A 17,990-nucleotide genomic window follows, 5' to 3' on the forward strand; every position below is an offset into this window, starting at 1 on the left:
TAGGTCCCTTCTGACCCTAAGCACTATGAAACTATGAAACTAAAAGGAAAAACTTACTCTTTTTGGGTAATAAAAAATGAAGAACTGTGAAATTCAGGTGTCAGGAGAGGAAGTACTGGAATAAATTAATAAAGTAAAAAGCATGGGAGGAAAGCTGTCTTTTTGGAACACCCCTAAAATGGGCTTGAACAAAACCTGAGTTTTAATTACCCTGGACGCTGGGTTTATTTTGAGATAAGAACCCAGAATTGGATTTACCAAAAAGGGGCCTCCTCTTCCTTTTCCAGTGGATTGAACCAATATCTCAGAACTCTCCTACTTGGAGGTATCTGAAATAAAGGCGCAGGTTCTGTTTTGTAAGATCACCTCTGTATTATCACAGTAGTTAACTTTAATAAAGGTGATGGTCCTGGTTGCCTCTTTATCCCTGCTTGACACAGACAACCAGAATAGAGAAGAGACAAAATTCCCAGTATAAACCTTTTTGATAGGAACAATAATAAACCAAGGTTGATCCTTTGTTTATTCTGGAGACACTGTAAGATAGCAAGTCTTTTTGGTGATTGCTAATGGCTGCTTGAAAGCAAGATAATTAAAGGTAGAACACTGTAATAAAATAACAATAGCCATCCAGCCCTACCATGCCCTGTGTGATTCCTCATATCTTCTATCCACTCAAGTTCCCGTGCCTCCCTGTGCAATGTTGATGTTGATTCTAATGTCCATCCCTGGAAAAAAACCCATATCTATAAGCACATTCAACATAGAACTATGTAATTATTTGTGGAGGATGTCTTTAAAGGAACCAAAGGTCAAACTCAAACCAGCTGTCAACCTTCAGTCAATTCCAAATTAATAATACAGTGAGAGAAGGGGTTCTAAAGGGGTTTGCTTTAATATGTTTATATCTATCCTTGATAAACAGTCGAGAGAGAAGATGGAAGAGACAGGAAGCTTAGCAGGGCTACTTTTCACTAAAAAACAACTTGTGAAAACATCTGCACAGCCTGTGACTTCCCAGATGTTCTCTTTAACAGAGCACTTAACTTGTTTATATTTTGCCTAACACTGGAATCGTGACAGATTATTTTTGTTGCAGGCTCTTTGCAACATTTTGTAGGTGGTCTGGTAAAGGAAAGCAGATATTTAACCCCATGCCACCTCCTTCTCCTTTGCCCTTATTGTTTACATGGTGACGCTTGGTACCAGTTGCTTCAGCAAGCTAGTATAGAGAAAAACCACAGGCTAGATTCTGAGTTTGCACAGCTATTTTGCACCAGAGTAACTACATTGGCTTCACTGGAGATATTAGAGATTCATACTAGCATAGACAAAAGCAGAATCAGGCATTTTAAATTAGCTCATTTGGGGGTTTTTGGGCACATGTACATACACATAAAGAATCTATAATAATGTGGAATAAAGGTTGTATCGACAGGATTTTAGGCACATTACTTGCAGGAGGTATACCACGAATAAGATATGCAGATTATGCCAAATGAGTGCCTTTTAAATTTTATGCCACACTGGGTGCATCTACACATGCAAGTAATGCTGTTTGGTTTTACTGCACAGTAAATTCGCTACCTGCATATGCATATGCAGGTAGCGAATTTACTGTGCATGAGACTAATTTACTTCACAGTAAGTGGCTGCATATGTAGCCAATGATGCTTTTCTGTACAGTAGATTAGTCTACTGTGCAGTAAAGCATCTCAGGTAGACATGGTCACTGTCATGCATCCACATATAGTCTACTCATGTTACTATATTTTATGAAAGTATAGCTTATTAATATTATAGCACGGGCAGCCTCTTTGTGTGACATGGTGGCAGACTGGGGAGTGGACAGGCTTCACTGTGGCGGATAGGGCAGGGAGCAGAAAGCAGAAAGCAAAGCAGCAGATCAGGCATGGAGCCGAAAGCAGAGCAGCCAATCTAGCAGGGGAAGGGGATTAGAGTGCTGCTTGGGGAGGGCATGGGTCTAGTTTGTGGCACCACTGATTTAGAAAAAGATTGGCCTCGCTGATCTGGAAAACTCTTTGTTGTATGAGTAGTCCCACTGCAGTCAATGGGATCACTTGCATAAGCAAGTACTATTTGAATGAGCAAGAGTTTGAAAGTTTGGACCTTTATATATAATGGATACAGCATACTGTATATTTCTGTTGGCTGGAGAGTATTTTTTCAGCCTCTCTTGCATTGTTTGAGATACCATATTTGATGTGTAGCTCTTTTCCCTTCTACCATTATTTTGCCATGACAGGAAGAGCCCTATGATGCAATATCACCTAGGATATTGCTAGATTTTACCAGCTAAGAAGGGCTGTGGTAGGTTAATTATTTAGCTGATTAATATTTAGATGGGAGATCTCCTTGGAAACTCTCAGCGCTACAGGAAATGACATTGCCAGTAGCCTCATTTCTGCTTGCAGTTTTGATTGGATGTAGGTGGCTGTCTTCACTCACTATCCTAAAAAGACTCAAGTGCGGTAATTGTGTTTTGAAATGGCTGCTAGAGTTCATCAGAGTTATGGGTGAAGTAAGGGTGATATATCTCTGGAGGGAGCCTTTTCAGAGGCTGAAATGGCAGGCAAGGGCCTTACTTCCAGTAAAGGAGAGAAGGAGGGAGATTCCTAGCTGCCACTAATGCCTTTGAAAATCCTCCTAGAGTTTGCAAGGGTGTAGGTTGTAGTTGTATTGGTCCAAGGACATAGGCAGACAAGTGTTTTGGGGTGAATCTGATATCTTTTATTAGACCAACTGCTGTTGAGTTTGGCTTCTTTTTTTCACATTGTACAGTTTCCATTTCAAATGGCTGAATTTAATATCTTCCATGTTACAAGGGTGTAGGTTGTAGCCATGTTGGTCCTTGAGTTTGTGTATTACACCTGGATACTCTGAACTGATGTATGGGAAGTACTCTAAGTTTCTCAGTTTAAAACTTCCTATACCTTTTATTTATCTTGCTATAAAACAAAGTACCCATCCACCATGCTTAGTATATCTCAATGAAAGATGCTATGAAAATATAAAAATTGTTTGTTATTAATATCATTATAATGTACCCCTTACATTACTGGTTCCTTTGACAAAGTACACATACAGATAGAAAAGTTAATTAAATGTTGAACTGAATACAAAACGACAGTGATTTTGGCTGTGAAAAAAGAGCTTCCTACATTGTATTACACATGATTTATTTACACACTACCTTTAAGACCAAAAAACTGAACAAAACAATCATGCATTCAGTGTGTTGTGCTGCTTTGTCTGTTGTTTAAGTCAGTATGCTATCTTTCTCCTTGTTGGGTCTTTTTTTCTTTTTTAAATTTTATTTTCTGGCTGTTGTTTTTTTTCTTCTTGCTTTCTTTCTTAAAGATACATAATTCGGCTATCCCATGTGTGGAAGAGGCATTGACTCTCAGTGCAAGCAGTTGTTCTGAGGGAATGATGACTAATGTACCATATGGTGTAGCTAAAACATCTGTGAATCTCTTATGCTGTAGTTCTGCTTCATGGACCTAGTGTGCATTTTACATGCATGCTAAATAAAAATGACATGAGTGTTTTTCACTAACCTTGACGTATGAGGCACTAAATTAATTTGGTAGAGGAGATGCTGTAAAAAATCAAAAATGCTACATTGTGCTAAAGTAATCTCCCTAATGGAACTATATTACCCTTAAAACACTTCATTTCCTGTTAAATTGTAGTACAGTATCTATTTTCTATTGCCACCAAGTAACTTTGAAATAAATCTCACAGTGAAGAGAGGTCTCATCTTACAACTTGTGGAAAGGTTAATTAAATGCTGTGTGGTACTGGCACTCATTCAGTACAGTTTACAGCAGGGAATGACAGATTATTGTAGGCATGTTACCAGCTTTATCCTTATCCCAAAACGATATGCATGTGATGTTCCTACATTTAGGGTTGGATCCTAAAACAGTTTAACTGAAATATATTTTCACTCAGGAATAATTCTTATTCACATGAGTAAAGGTATTCAGATGCAAGCTATTTTGCAGATTCTGTTCTAGATGAGTATCATGGCAAGTTTCTATACTCCAGAGAGTTTTGGCATTTCAAGTATGTTTCAGGCACCTGAAGTGCCTCCAAGACATTTTGTACCTCTACAAAAAAGTGGCTTGGCCTATTCACAAGCATGCCCAGGCTGCTTATGATTTCACCTTCTTTGACCAATACTTCTGCTTGCTTTGGTTCTGCTAAGCTGTTTCAGGTCTTGTGTGGATGGAAACCTGAGCTCTTGCAGCTGCATCATTTTAATAAGTCTTCTCATATTACTTTCACACTGCTCCTCCCCAAACATCAGCCATCAGCTGGACCAGGTTCTACCGCACTTGGTTCCACAGGAAACAGGGTGCCCCAGGCCATCAGCAGGTGGAGAAGGATGATGTCATGTGTAAGGCTTGGAGCTTGTGGGAAAATAACTCATCCAACTACAATTACTCAGCTGGGCGCCTTCATTCCACCTTCTTTCTAACTACAGTGTGACAGGTCTTGTCATGAACGTCATTCTTGCATAAGGCTTCAGACTGGCAGCCCGTAGAAACAGAAGTCTTACCTCTACACACCAATGCCTTTTAACCTGGACCAGACTCACCATGCCTAGCACTGATCATTCTCAATACCCAGTTATTCCTTCGGGTTTTTTCTGTGCAGTCAGCCAGCATCAGTGTCAGTTATAATGGTGTCTAGGTGTTGCCAACACCTGCCCACTAAAAACTAAACTAAAACCACAGTTCCATGCCACAAAGGCTGTTGAATAATAGTGTTCAGCCCCCTGCCAACCAAGTCTGTATGGGGGCCTGTAATCTAAAAGAGAAGGGTTTTCTGTCCAATTACCAGGTTCCTTAGCTAGCTAGTATTCTCCACCTGACAAGTTTAGTTTATACCACTGCACATTTAGTGACGGCTTTAAGTATCTGTGGAGAAGAGGTGGAGTCTTAAGTCGAGGGCATTGACAGTGCATTGGCGCTGCAGTGCCAGTGTACCTTGTCTTGTTGTCCGAGCTGAAAATACGAATACAAACGTACCTTGACAAGACAGCTCATGCATTTAGAGAAAGAAGGCACAATGGGACCTGATGTGCACTCCCAACAATCGTGCCAAACAGTTTTGCAAGTTTTCAGCATGGAAATCTGAAGAGATTCTGATAAAGCTAAGCTCTATATCTTCTTGGATCAGTAATGTTTCCTTTTGCTTTTCTGTTCTGCTGGCTGTATCCACGGAGGTCTCTAAGGATCCAGTCAGATGTGTCTTTATTTATTGCATGTATAACAAGCATGGTTTGGGTGGACAATCGCCCGTAGCTTACAAAACCAGAGTTGCCAAACCACACGCAATAAATCAAAACAGAGTTTTGATGACTTACAATGGGCAGCAGCTGTGGTTTATAGTTATATATACTTCCTGCGGGAATTTCTTGGCCTTACATGTTGCAGGGCAAGGGACAAAACAGGTGGGAAGTTCAGAAAATTAGGTGGAGCAGATACCACCTCTGGAAATATGTAGGTTTATGTTAATTCCACAAACATTCTCAAAGATGCCAGCTTTACACGTTTCTTTAGAAAGCCCAGCAAGAGCTGCCTTTTGTTCTCAGATGCTGGGATCTTCAACAAACAGCCAAGTGATTTGTTTCAGTTAAGGTTCCCCATTAATCTTCCCCAGTAAACCTCTTTCAGAAACAACTGTCTCATTCCCAGGCGTGCACACACAAAACTAAAAAACAAAACACAAAGCAAAACGCAATAAAATCATCAGTGAAAGAGAAACTCAAGGTTTTACACTGGTCTTTGTCTATGTAGATGTTTTTGTAATGTTGTCAGATATTTCCCCATGTAGCTCTCACGTGCTCTTATGGCACCTCCTACTATGGTATGTGAACACTTCAAAATATCTAATGTTTTTCAAGTTAGGGAATTGTAGCTTGTGTTGGGATAAGGTGAGAGGACATATTAGGCCAGGGTCCTTATATTAACTTGGGGAACTCCTTACTCGAGAGCACGGAGGCAGAAAGGGATCTTGGAGTCATTATTGACTCCAAGATGAACATGGGCCGACAATGCGAGGTCATGGTTGGCAGGGCTAACCGGACCTTGTCGTGCATCCACAGGTGCATCTCGAGTAGAGCCAAGGAGGTGATCCTCCCCCTCTATGCGACGCTGGTCAGGCCACAGCTGGAGTATTGTGTCCAGTTCTGTGCGCCCCATTTCAAGAGGGATGTGGACAATATGGAGAGGGTCCAGAGGAGGGCCACCCGCATGATCCAGGGACAACAGGGCAGACTCTACAGTGAGAGACTGCGGGACCTGAACCTATTCAGCCTCCACAAGAGAAGGCTAAGGGGGGACCTGGTGACTGTCTATAGACTCACTAGGGGGGACCAGAGGGGTTTGGGGGAGACGCTGTTTCCCCTAGCGCCCGCTGGCATAACAAGGAGTAATGGGCACAAGCTGATGGAGAGGAGGTATAGATTGGACATCCGCAAAAACTACTTCACGGTTAGGGCGGCTAGGAGCTGGAACCAACTTCCAAGGGAAGTGGTGCTGGCCCCTACCCTGGGGGTCTTTAAGAAGAGGCTGGATGCCTACCTGGCTGGACTCGTTTGAGTCCCATTTCTCTTTTTGGGGTTTTTTGTTGTTCTCCCGCCCTGGCGGGGGGTCGGGCTAGAAGATCTACTAGGTCCCTTCCGACCCTTAATCTATGAATCTATGAAAAACTTCTGTTATGTTATGTGGTACAGAATTTGGCCCATTATATTTGTGATTAAAATGCATGCACATCTCACGTGGTTCTCTGAAGAATCCAAATCATCTTTTTTGTTGCAAAGGGTACCATGACACGCTCGGGTAGTTGGTCAGTGTGGTTCCAGTGTCACAGCAGTGATAAACTGGGTCTCCGACATGCCTATAAGCCAGTGTTTTGATGGAACAATGCATTATTTTTTCCCCCTCTCATTTTTTTCTGTTACATCTGAGAATCATCCTGTATTCAATTCTGAATGTGATTAGATGTTTCTTCACCGTGGTATATACCAGCTCTGTTCAGTTTTTGCGACTGATAGACCTCTCCAGATCAGTGTGGCCAGTTAATCAAATGTAGAGTTATATTATTATTTTTTGATTTTACTTCATATTATTCTTGTTATCACACAGCATAGTAAGTGTAACTATATTTAGAAAATATACAAGGCCTGCTGCGCTACCTACTTTCTGAAATATTAAACACAGTGAGTGCCACTAGAGGGCTCATAAACTATTTAAAGGGACACAACCTAATTCCTAGATTATAGCTACTCCTCCCCTTTAAAGTAAAAGGACACGCAAAAAGTCACAAGTGCATTTCTGTCATTAAATATGTGACACACTCCAAACTACATCTGAGAGATGGATTATGAGCTCTCTCTGGATAATGTCTTATAGACATCTCACCAACACCTGGAACAGGTCTGTGCCTTTTGTACTTGTATCAGCAACCTCCTCCTCCTCTGTAGTGCTACAGTCGTTCCTAGCTAGAGCAAGGCAAAACTTTTTACTGAAATGTTTCTGGAGAAAATGCAGATTCAGTAGCACTATAATCTACTGAAAATTTGTCTCAGTTTTCCTTGACGGTGTGGGCCAAAAACTTAAAATGCTCAGTTACTAAGCAGTTGGACATTTTCTAAATGAAACCTTTCCATTTTTTATTTGAAATTACTTTCCATTATAAAGTTTTTGATTTTATCAAAAGAAAAAGCACCTCAACACTGAAATGTGATAGTCTATACATCCCAAAGCCCATGCTTTTTTTTTGTATTTGTATGTTTTGCGTTACCAGTTTATCCCCTCAGAACTGCCTGGGTATAAGAAAAGCAGTTATGTCCACAGCTCTAGTTATAAGAGAAATAAGGATATGAAGCTCCCTGATTCCAGCACATCAATGTTTGTGGCTGTGTAGGAAGGTTGGTATTTTAAAGAGGTGTCATTTGGCTGCAGCCACGTCTGGGGACTTTGACTGGGGTGTGCCAATGCTCCTGCTGGGATTAAAAAACCCCAGGGGGTTCCTTGTAGAGGGTTAGATGGCATGTGAGGCCATTTTGCTCAGCATGCCACAGCTGGCTAAGGCTCTAGGCAGCTGCTGCTTGCCATGGAGCCTGGGCTACTCACAGCAGGTGGTGGAGAGGCTGCCACCTCTGCTGTGAGCAGCCCAGTTGCCCAGAGCCTGGGCCAGATGTGGTAGGCAGCTGGGAGGCTGCAACCAGTGCACTGGGGTCTGGAGCCCTGGCTCAGCTCCATAGCCAATGGGGGTAGCACGCATGACTCAGGACACACAATAGGGAAGGGGCTTGGGCAACGCAACCCTGGCCCCTCTCCTGCCATCTGCCTGGAGGTGCATGTGCACCTGCTGCCACCAGCAAGCTGGGCTGGGGCTCTGCAGACCTCGGTGCAGCTGTTTGTAGCCTCCTTGCCACCTGCTATGAGTAGCTTGGTCTCCACTGTGGGAGACAGCAGCCTGCCCAGAACCTGGACTGGGTATGGCAGGCAGCAGGGAAGCTGCAAACAGCTGCACTGATGCCTAAGGAGACCCCATCTGGCTCATTGATGGCAGCCAGTTCATGTAAAAGTCAAAGCAGATGGCAGGGGAGATGGCGTCCTTACTATGTGTCCTGAGGCATGTGTGCTACCACCATCAGCCATGGAGCTGGGCCAGGGCTCTGAACCCTGGTGTAGCTGTTTGCAGCCTGTCTAGTGCCGGTTGCGAGGAGCACAGGCTCTGTAGCTATCAGCAGCTACACACACGCCATGTAAGGTAGGGAAGGGGCTGGGGCAACGCAACCACTGCTCCTCCCCTGCCATCTGTCCAGAGGTGTGCATGCACTTGCCACCAGCAACGATGACTGGGCTCCTTGCCGCTCCCCTGCCATCTGTCCCTGGCATGCCAAGTCAAGGCATGGGTTGAGATTGGAGTGTTTTTGGCACTGGCAAAAAAACATTGCCAGCTCCTGGTCTAACTCCTTTGTTCAGGGTTAGATCAATCGCCACATTTGGTTAATTACATCTTAAGTAGTGACCTGGCCACACATTCAATTAATTAATGGTGAGATAAAACCAGGAATAAGCAACAGAGTTCTGACACAAATAATGTGCAGTAACTTTGTCGCTGGTTCCTATCACGCCTTTAATTGAATGTGTGGACAGTGCTCCCAGTCTCAGGAGCATTCCTGTGTGATCTGGAGGTTGGGAGCCGTGGTCAACTTATGAGGGGTCCCAGCTGGGGAAGCACAGTGAGCTCTGAGAGCTGGGTGCCCTGATCAGCTGATAGAGTTCCCAGCCTTGGAAATGCATGGTGCACTCCCACAGCTGGGATCTCCAAACACTGAGGAGGCTCCAGCCACAGAGGCCAAGATTGCCAGAGCCTGAGATCCTGATCCTGGGCTTCCCCTGCATCAGCAATATGTCATGATGGGATCTGATGCTTGATACCACAATCAGGTCTCCTGCTGTGCACATGTGGTGTGGCAGAAGGCATGATTGTTGGAAGTGCACATCAGGTCCCATTGTGCCTTCTTTTTAACATCTGTCAGTGGCCATTTTACCCCATAATCAGGTGACTCTGAACTGTAAGGGCTTTTGCCTTCCTCTGTAGCAGGGGGTATGGTCCTGTTCTTGGATCTTTATATTTACCAAATTATTTCTATCTTTGCAGTGGCAGGACTTTGACAGTGCCCTTGTCCCTCAGTTTTACTTGTGTTGAGTTAGGGTGTTCATGGTGGTTTGGGGCAATGTGTCTGGTAGCTGTGTGGCAGGGTTGTTTGTGTAGTTTTAAAAGTAGGTCAGACAAACGCTAGCATAGCCTAGTTCAGATAGGGATGATCCTGCCTTGATTAGAGGGCTGGCCTAGATGACCTCCTGAGGTCGCTTCCAGTCCTACTTTTCTATGCTTCTGTGATTCACTAGTATAGGACTGATAACACCTAATGACAAATGGGGTTTGAACTAGAGGACCCCTGGGACCCTTCCAACCCTATGCTAATGTGACATCCTGCAGAACTGATGCAGGTTAGCATGCCTTCCCTATGGCACTTTCAGGGCCGCTCAATACAGAGAAAGTCTGTTGTCATCACTCAGAGTTCCCATGAGTCACTGCAGTAGTCTCTAAGACTGTTCTGTAGGAAAATTGTGCAGCTGGGTTTGACTATTTATGACTCTTTGATCACACTGTTTCTTAAGAACATTTCTCTGTAGATCAGGCTTTAACAAGTTTGGGTGACTCCTTTAATTATGTCATATGCATGACATGGCTGACAATTGTTGGTAGCCACATTTGTAAGGGACAGCTAATAGTATAGGCACAGAACTATAAGCCTGTACTTGGCTCTAATTTGTTCTCATCCTTTTTACATAAATTTTAATGGTCTTGGGTCAAACTGAAATCCATGAGTACATATTGTTGTCCAGACCTCTGCCCTGATTTCATGCATGGCCCCTAGCTAAATTCACCTCCCCTTGTTTCCCTCTATGCATGCCTGCACCTCCAGTCAGTGGGAACCCTGATCCAGGTTTGGATTTCAGAGCTCAGGACTCCTTTTCCAGTACACTGCCTTTAAGTTCATCCCTCTTCTCTAGGGAAGACCTACCCAGGCATATCAAAGTTAAGTACAACCCTGAGGGAGGAATGTTTTGCTCTGATTTTCCAGAGGGATGAGGAAGGAGGACAAATATGTGCTCATATACACACATGGGAACACAAGTAATGGAATTTGAGTACAGAATTCCCTGTGTAACCCTTTAAAATTTCAGCCCTAACCTGTCCAATGCTTAATTCATAACCATGGAACACCAGTGAGAACATGAGAGATCTGTGTGAATTAAATATCAAGTCCATTAATCATGCTGGTTAATGTTTTGTGCTCACTAATTCATTTAGTAGTCATGTGGGTGACAAATGTCCTTCCAGAGCTGTGCTAACACATTTAACATCTGTGAATTGGCCCATAAAAAGGGGAAGGGTCACCATTCAGAGCAGCTAGCCCATCTTGTCAATTCTCTCTGCTCCCTCCCCCCAACAAAAACACTATTGCAGGAGTGTTCCCAGACTGTATTCTTCAGGGGTCTGTCTTATTTCATTTTAAGTCACAGGAGATAAGGCTTTTGCCAAATCTACTTCACAATAGCTTGCTTAACTGAAGGCAGTGTTGAAATGGTGCGCTATAGAAACATGGTCCTCAATTTTGTCTGTGCTTAGCAGTGAGAGAGCAGTGCAGTGCTGTGACGCACTGAAACCAGTGAAAGCAAACTAAAACTTGGGAGATATTTTGCAAGGAGCTTAGTGGTCACTATCTCAGCTGGAAGGCTGCGGGGAATTACATGCATAAAGACATCTGGGGACCCACCACAGAGACCTCTCATCAGCTGAGATGCTGCAATATGTAAGCTGCTTTCATTCTTTGGAGCTCTCAGAAAGGCAGAGACTCCCTATGCCTGAAGAAGGGTGATTTCGCCCAAAAGCTTGCAAAGAACGTTTTTTCCAGCTACTTGGCTGGTCTAATAAAAGATACCACATCTACCCAAAGAACCTTGCCTGCCTATGTCCTCAGAGCAACACTGCTGTAACTGAAAACCCAGCTAAGAAATGTGCAGTTTCAGGGAGTTGAACTGCAAAGTCTCTCTGCATTAGAGAAATTTCTAAGCTTTACAGGACTGAATGGTTATATCATCCTTTTTTGGAAATGCTCTCCAGTCAAATGACTGAAAAGAAGCTTTCTGTAACTCCTGTAGGAAAGTCTGGGGCTTCGGACATTTCAAGGCTTATGCCCGGGCAGACTGTTGCTCTGTTTTTCTCCTTGGTCTCTTAGCTACGTGGTTACCTACCTAGGGGGATTGTATGCCCATGACTGCCTGGGGCAAACCGCGTGTGTGGCGGGGAGGGGGGCAGAGAGGTGAGCCACAGTTTACCTATGCCAGGAACTCCTAAGCAGTCCCTGACTTGAGCTGCTTCTCCTACCACCGTGTACTCTGCCTGCTTTGACTCTTGCTCTAAAAGTGGCAGCAATGACAGTAGGGACTGTTTTGGGGTTCCCAGCGTGGGAACGCTGCTGGAGTGTGGACTTTGCTCCAGCACCTCTCCTAACCTGGCATCCTTCTCACCCACCCCTAATTATGCTACTAGTAATATCCTTGGCTGCGGGGAAGTCCCTGGGCTATGTCTGCACAGCCTCCAATGCAAGCCCAGCACTGTGGCCAGGAGAAGAACCCACCTCCCTCTCAACAACTCTGCATATGCCTAAGCCTGCTAATTAGGCAAGGTTTGGCTCAGGAGCATGCCTGAATGGCTTGTGACAGTCCCTAGTGCCTGCACGAGAGTGTCAGGTATCCAGGTTGTAGTTGTCTAGAGGCAAAAGGAATCAGAACTCGTGGTAGAGATTATATCTTTTATTATTGTACCAGAGTGGCTTTTATGGTCTATGTTCAGGCCAGGAGGACATGGAGGGTGGGAGTGAAAGCTTCTGGGCTTGTTCCTGAGACTATATAGACAGCGCCTCCCTCAGGTTAGCGGGTTGAGTATGTGCAGCAGGAGGAGGGGCAGATGCTGGTAGAGGCTCTAGGGCTAGAGAATGCATCGCCCTGTGACATGGTACTGCCAGTTCCCACAATTCTGTGCAGGGCTCATGATATTTAATACGTTTTATAAGTCCTAGCTTCTGCAGTCGCCTTATGTTTCTGGCTCTTTTTCTTGGATGGGAACTGAAGCTTCCTTGGGCAGGGGGATGGGAGGCTCAGACTGGCACCAGTAGTTCTTCTGCTGGGTGTTGAAGGGAACAAGCCACTCAAAGAAGTTGCTTTCTGGCTTCCAGCTCAACACTCCCCTCTCCCCCTTGCCCAAATCCCCCCACAGCAGAAGTGAACTCTGCTCCTGTGGTCTGAGCCAAGTACTGAAGCTGCTGTTCACTCCCCTACTCCCCCATGGCAGCCCATGGTTTCCACAACTAATTGTTAGCATCTGTCTGGAGTGAAGGTTTCTACCAACATATGAAATCCAGGGTGGGGACCTGTAAGATTCAGGTTTTCAACAAGAAACCACTTTCTTTCTGGATCATATTATACACTTCCTTGAGCCATAAGAATATACAGATGTTTCAGTGCTAGACAGCCAGTCACTTCCCAGGTTTAGAGGAAATAACCCACTTTTTGTACTTATTTTTTTAGAGGGGATGGGACTCAGTGTTTCCACTTGCTCCATCTGTTCACACATATTTGCCTCAAAGTCAGCAAAACTAGGAAAGTTTGTACCCATTCTGCACAACCTAGCAATTTTCCTAGCTGAAAGCAGGTGCGTAGCACTTTACATGTTCAGCCAACAGCTGGCATTCTTATTGATGGTTTTTTCCAGAAATGAAATAAACAACAGAAAGAAAATGGGCCATTTCTTCTAAGCCTGGTGAGTGGCTATTTTTCTGACACTGGGACCTCTGTATGTTCTTAGCACTGTTAAAGATGGGGAAGTGATGCACCCAGGCTTTTAAGGTAGATGGGTGAGAGAGGAAGGAACAGGTACTCAGCTCTCCTAAATCCAAGTTTAAATATCACTCCTGATCTCTCTCTCTTTGCACCTGATCCAGCCAAAAAGTTAGAGCACTGCCTTCCCAGTTACTGCTGCTTTCTTACATGGCAGCCTTCAGAAAAACAGTGGATGAGTTACTGGCAAAATAGATCAGGTAGCAATATATAAATTACAAACAAACCAGCTATTCCAAAGGTCTGGTATGGCATGGAGAACCATGTGAGGTATATAAATTTAATTTCATGAAGGATTTTTCAGGTTTCACAATTTACCTTTTCCCTAAACAGGAATGGAGGCCCAAACCATCAAAGTTCTCAGAACAAAGGTAAACAAACTAGCTTGTCTCAGATTGACCTAAATTTGACTTGTATTGTATATTTTTAATACTATAATTTTTTTTTAAGAACCATGAAGTGAAAAGTCATTTCTAAACACAGTCAAAATCTTTTAATCTTAAGCACATTAAAAAGGGATGTCTCAACATTGAGAAACTTTTCTCCAGTATTTTCCCCAGATCAAAATGTTGGTGGATTTGATCCAATTCTGCAAAGCATTTGGGTTTGAATTGCATTCTCCAATGAAAATGACTCAGTTAAAGTTTTTCGAACAAGTTCTGATTGTATATTTCTTTCTAAAATGGATTTTGTTTCCTCCGCTTTTTCACAGTGTGAAAATCAAATGCCGTAACTATGCTTTAATCTTCCCAGGCCTTTACACCCCACAACATGATATGCCTTAACCGTGCCGTACAGCACTGGTTTATAAATGTTTTTGACCATGTATTTCTTTACCTGCAAACAACTGCTGCTCATGTTCGCTACACGTGACTCTTAGGGAAAGTGACAACACATGTCGATGGGTGGCAACACTTTTACTCACCTGGTGTTTCTCTTGCCATAGAGGCAGCCTGGCTCTCCCCATGCTGTGTATTCAGTGCCTCCTGCTTCCCTGCCCTGTTCCCAGCAGCAGGGCTGGAAGCAGAAAGCGGTTCGAGTGGGAGCCTAGAGACCCAGGCTGCCACAGAAGCAGCATGAATGGGTTAGCAGCAGCCAGGTAGGAGCCCAGGAGCTGTGTGTTTAATGCCTTGTGCGCCAATGCAGCAGCCTATAGGCCACCAGTTGGACAGCCCTGACCTACACAAAGCACTTCTGAAAGGCCTTATCCAAACTGAACATGCCTGAACTTCAGGCAAGTTAGCATTTGGATCTGAACCTTGAGGCTCAGGCCCGTCTCTGTTTTCTTTGCCCAATAAGTCCTTGGCCTCTATTCAGATTGCAAACAAAGGCTAATTAGTGTTGATGGATATTTCTCTGGCCAATACTTTTTCATAGCTATGTATGCTAAAATAAGGGCAATAAATCAAACGTCATGATTAGATTTATGATCTCAGTAAATTGCTGCAAGGGTCAAGACTCCCCCTCTATACCTGTACAGTGTTGTGCAATGAACTGGATACATTATAGGGTTTGTCTCAGGCATAAGGTAATTGGCTCTGCTGGAAGCAGGATACCAAAGCAATGGTCTGATGGTGTGTGGCAATTTCTATGCTCTTATACAGTAGTAGGTTTAGCCTGTACCTAGGTCATTAATTTCAGACAAACAACTACCTCAAGTGAAAGTCAGGGTGGCACAGATTGGCACTCAAAAGTCAAGAATTGAAAAACACAAAAATGGATGTAATCCAAACTTAAAAGTTCACTGGTGAGGCCACTTTTTGTCTCACATCTGAGGCCACTCAAGCCTTTGGTTTCCAGTATGCACCTGAGTGGGTGCTGGGAATAAGTCTGGAATGGCTTCACCCCCAAAATTCTGGGTTAGGAGTGTGCCTGGTGGCATGGGTGGGTGTAGTGTGGATGAATACTCAGACAGACTATCAGTTCTGCTACTGCTAACAGTGTGGGCAGCCCTAGCATTTTGCAGTGTGACTGCTTGTTCTTGAGCTAAGTTAATTCCTCGGGAATTCAGTGTAGAGAATGAAGAGAAGTGAAGCTCACTGAACAATAATAGTATTCTTTTTGGTGTATACAGGACCACCAAAACTGGAAGTGAAGGGATGTCCACACGGTGCAAGGTAACATTATGCAGAGATACCTGAGCTAACTTTTAGAGCAGGGATGTCTACAGACAAGATTTGGCCTGCAACTTTGTTCTGTCTGACCAGCTGGGTTATTGGTGGGCTAAGGAAATTGGCTTCCACTGAAATTGGGGGCCCCTGAAAATGGACATGATCCTTGGTAGCAGGAAGGTGAGTGAGATTTGACACAGGCCTCCTAACCCTGTGGTTGCTGGGTCCATGGTCACAGCCATTGTTGTAGAAAGTGGCTACTTGCTCTACCTCTTCCACCACTGCCCTATGCCAGATCAATCACCCCATGCTTAAGCTGCTGTCACTGCTGCCCTGGACTGGTGTTGCTACTGTTGTATGTCCCAGCCCAGAGCCAACACTGATGTTGGTGTAGCCAAGGGCACAAGAACCCTCCTCAAGGACAGGCCGAGTTTAACATACCTGGTCTAGGGCAAGCAGCACTACAGTTGCGTTAGAGCAGTACCGTGCCTAGGCTAATGCAGATATCCAGGTTCTGGAGCTAGCAGCTATGGAGCCCTCTGAATATCTCTTTATGTCACTGTTGTGTCCCATAAAGACATACCCCAAGACAGACTTGTAGCTAACTATCTTATCTCCTCAAGTGCACTGTAAACCAGTCTGCTGTAGGTTTGAAAAGGAAATGATGCTTGATCCATTATTGAATGTATTTCAGAAAGGAGTGGGTGGGCTTTCAGAGACATGAATGGCAGCTGTAGTGACCACTGGGTTCAATAAACACAGGCATACATGAATGAGAAGAGCAACAAACTTTAATTGTAGAGCAGTAAATAACCTTTGCAGACCCTTTGTCTGTCTGTATTTAACTCACTATTTGTTACTTAACTGAGGGACCATCCCCCAATTACCAACTTCTGTAGTGTAAGAGAGGAAGTGTCTTTAAATTACAGCTTCTATTGAGAAACTATAATTTAAAGACACTCCCTTACTTGGAGTACAGCAACTAAGTGCTCACTTCCTACTAAAATGCCAGTGGGTTTTAGGTCCTTCATGTGCAATATTTTTCTCTCTCTCAAATCTATATTGAAGCATTTTATTATATTACAAAAGTCTATAGCCCCAGACTTAGGAAGCTGCTGAGTACAGACAGAATCCTGAGCTGGCATAAACCCTCATTAACTTCAGGGTATTTGAATAATAATTTTATTTGTAGAATCGACTCCAATGAGGTCCTGATCTGGGATTTTCCTGCACAGACTGGCTTGAAGGTTTGGAACCTCTATCAGTAAAGATATTCAGCACTATTATAAATATGAAAATAATACAGTGCAAGAACTATGGATAAGTATATTCAGCTAGGATTTGATCTTGCTGAACTCTTTGGTCTACGTGGTCTCAACTGCTTGGTTCCTGCCCTCGAGGAACACAAATTTATCACAAACCTCCTTGCCTCGTTTAAGAGGAAACCAGCCAAGAGTGTAGTTTATTTTGTTTCATACTCTAGGTTTATTTTAAATGTATTAAATTTCCTTTGTAGAGAAAGAAATGCAATAACTGATAATGAGTACATATGGATCCTTTCAGTTTAATGTTTTGTTTATATTGAGCACTGGTTTGCCTGCAAAGTGTGCGCTTTAAATGACTATACGTTATTTTAAACCCAATATTAACCCATGTGCGCACATTTATGTGGGCGCACATGAGAATGTGCCAGAGGAAGAGAGAGGAAACTTTTTCTGGACCAGATATTGTGCTTCATGTTTCATGCCCATGTTGATGGTAAGACTTTTAGGAAATGTGTCTTCTCCTATATCCTGGGTTATTTACTGGTAATTCAACAGCCCTTAATAATGGATACTGTATTCTCAGCAACTAACTCAGTAATGTATGACCAGTGCTTTAAAAATTACTCACTTTTGTAATGAGGAGCAAGGATTTCTTTGATATCTCTTATTGGATCAACTGCAGTTGGGAGAGAGTTAGACAAGCTTTCAAATGGAAGACGTTCTTCTTTAGATCTGCAGAAAAAAGCCAGCACAGTGACAGTAAAAAACAGTTGGAAGAGTGGGGAGAGAAATTTTCAGAGGTAACATACAAACACGTCACTTGTAACATGAGAAAAGAGATAGGGTGAAATCTTAGCCTATACTCCAGCCTCTTTATGCATGAAAAGGGACAAAATAGCATAGAGGAGACCTAAAATACCCATCTCTGGATGAGGAAGGTTTTCCCCACTTTGAACCTCACTACCACACATTTGCATTTTCACAGGCCTGCATTTTGGCTTCTATTTTACCCAGGAAAGTGCACACACACCAACAGACTCTCCCTATGCCTGAAGAAGGGTGTTTGTGCCCGAAAGCTTGCAAAGAACAAAGTT

This window comes from Gavialis gangeticus, unplaced genomic scaffold, assembly GCF_001723915.1.
Source record: "Gavialis gangeticus isolate Ggan-Ray unplaced genomic scaffold, GavGan_comp1, whole genome shotgun sequence".
NCBI lineage: Eukaryota > Metazoa > Chordata > Crocodylia > Gavialidae > Gavialis > Gavialis gangeticus.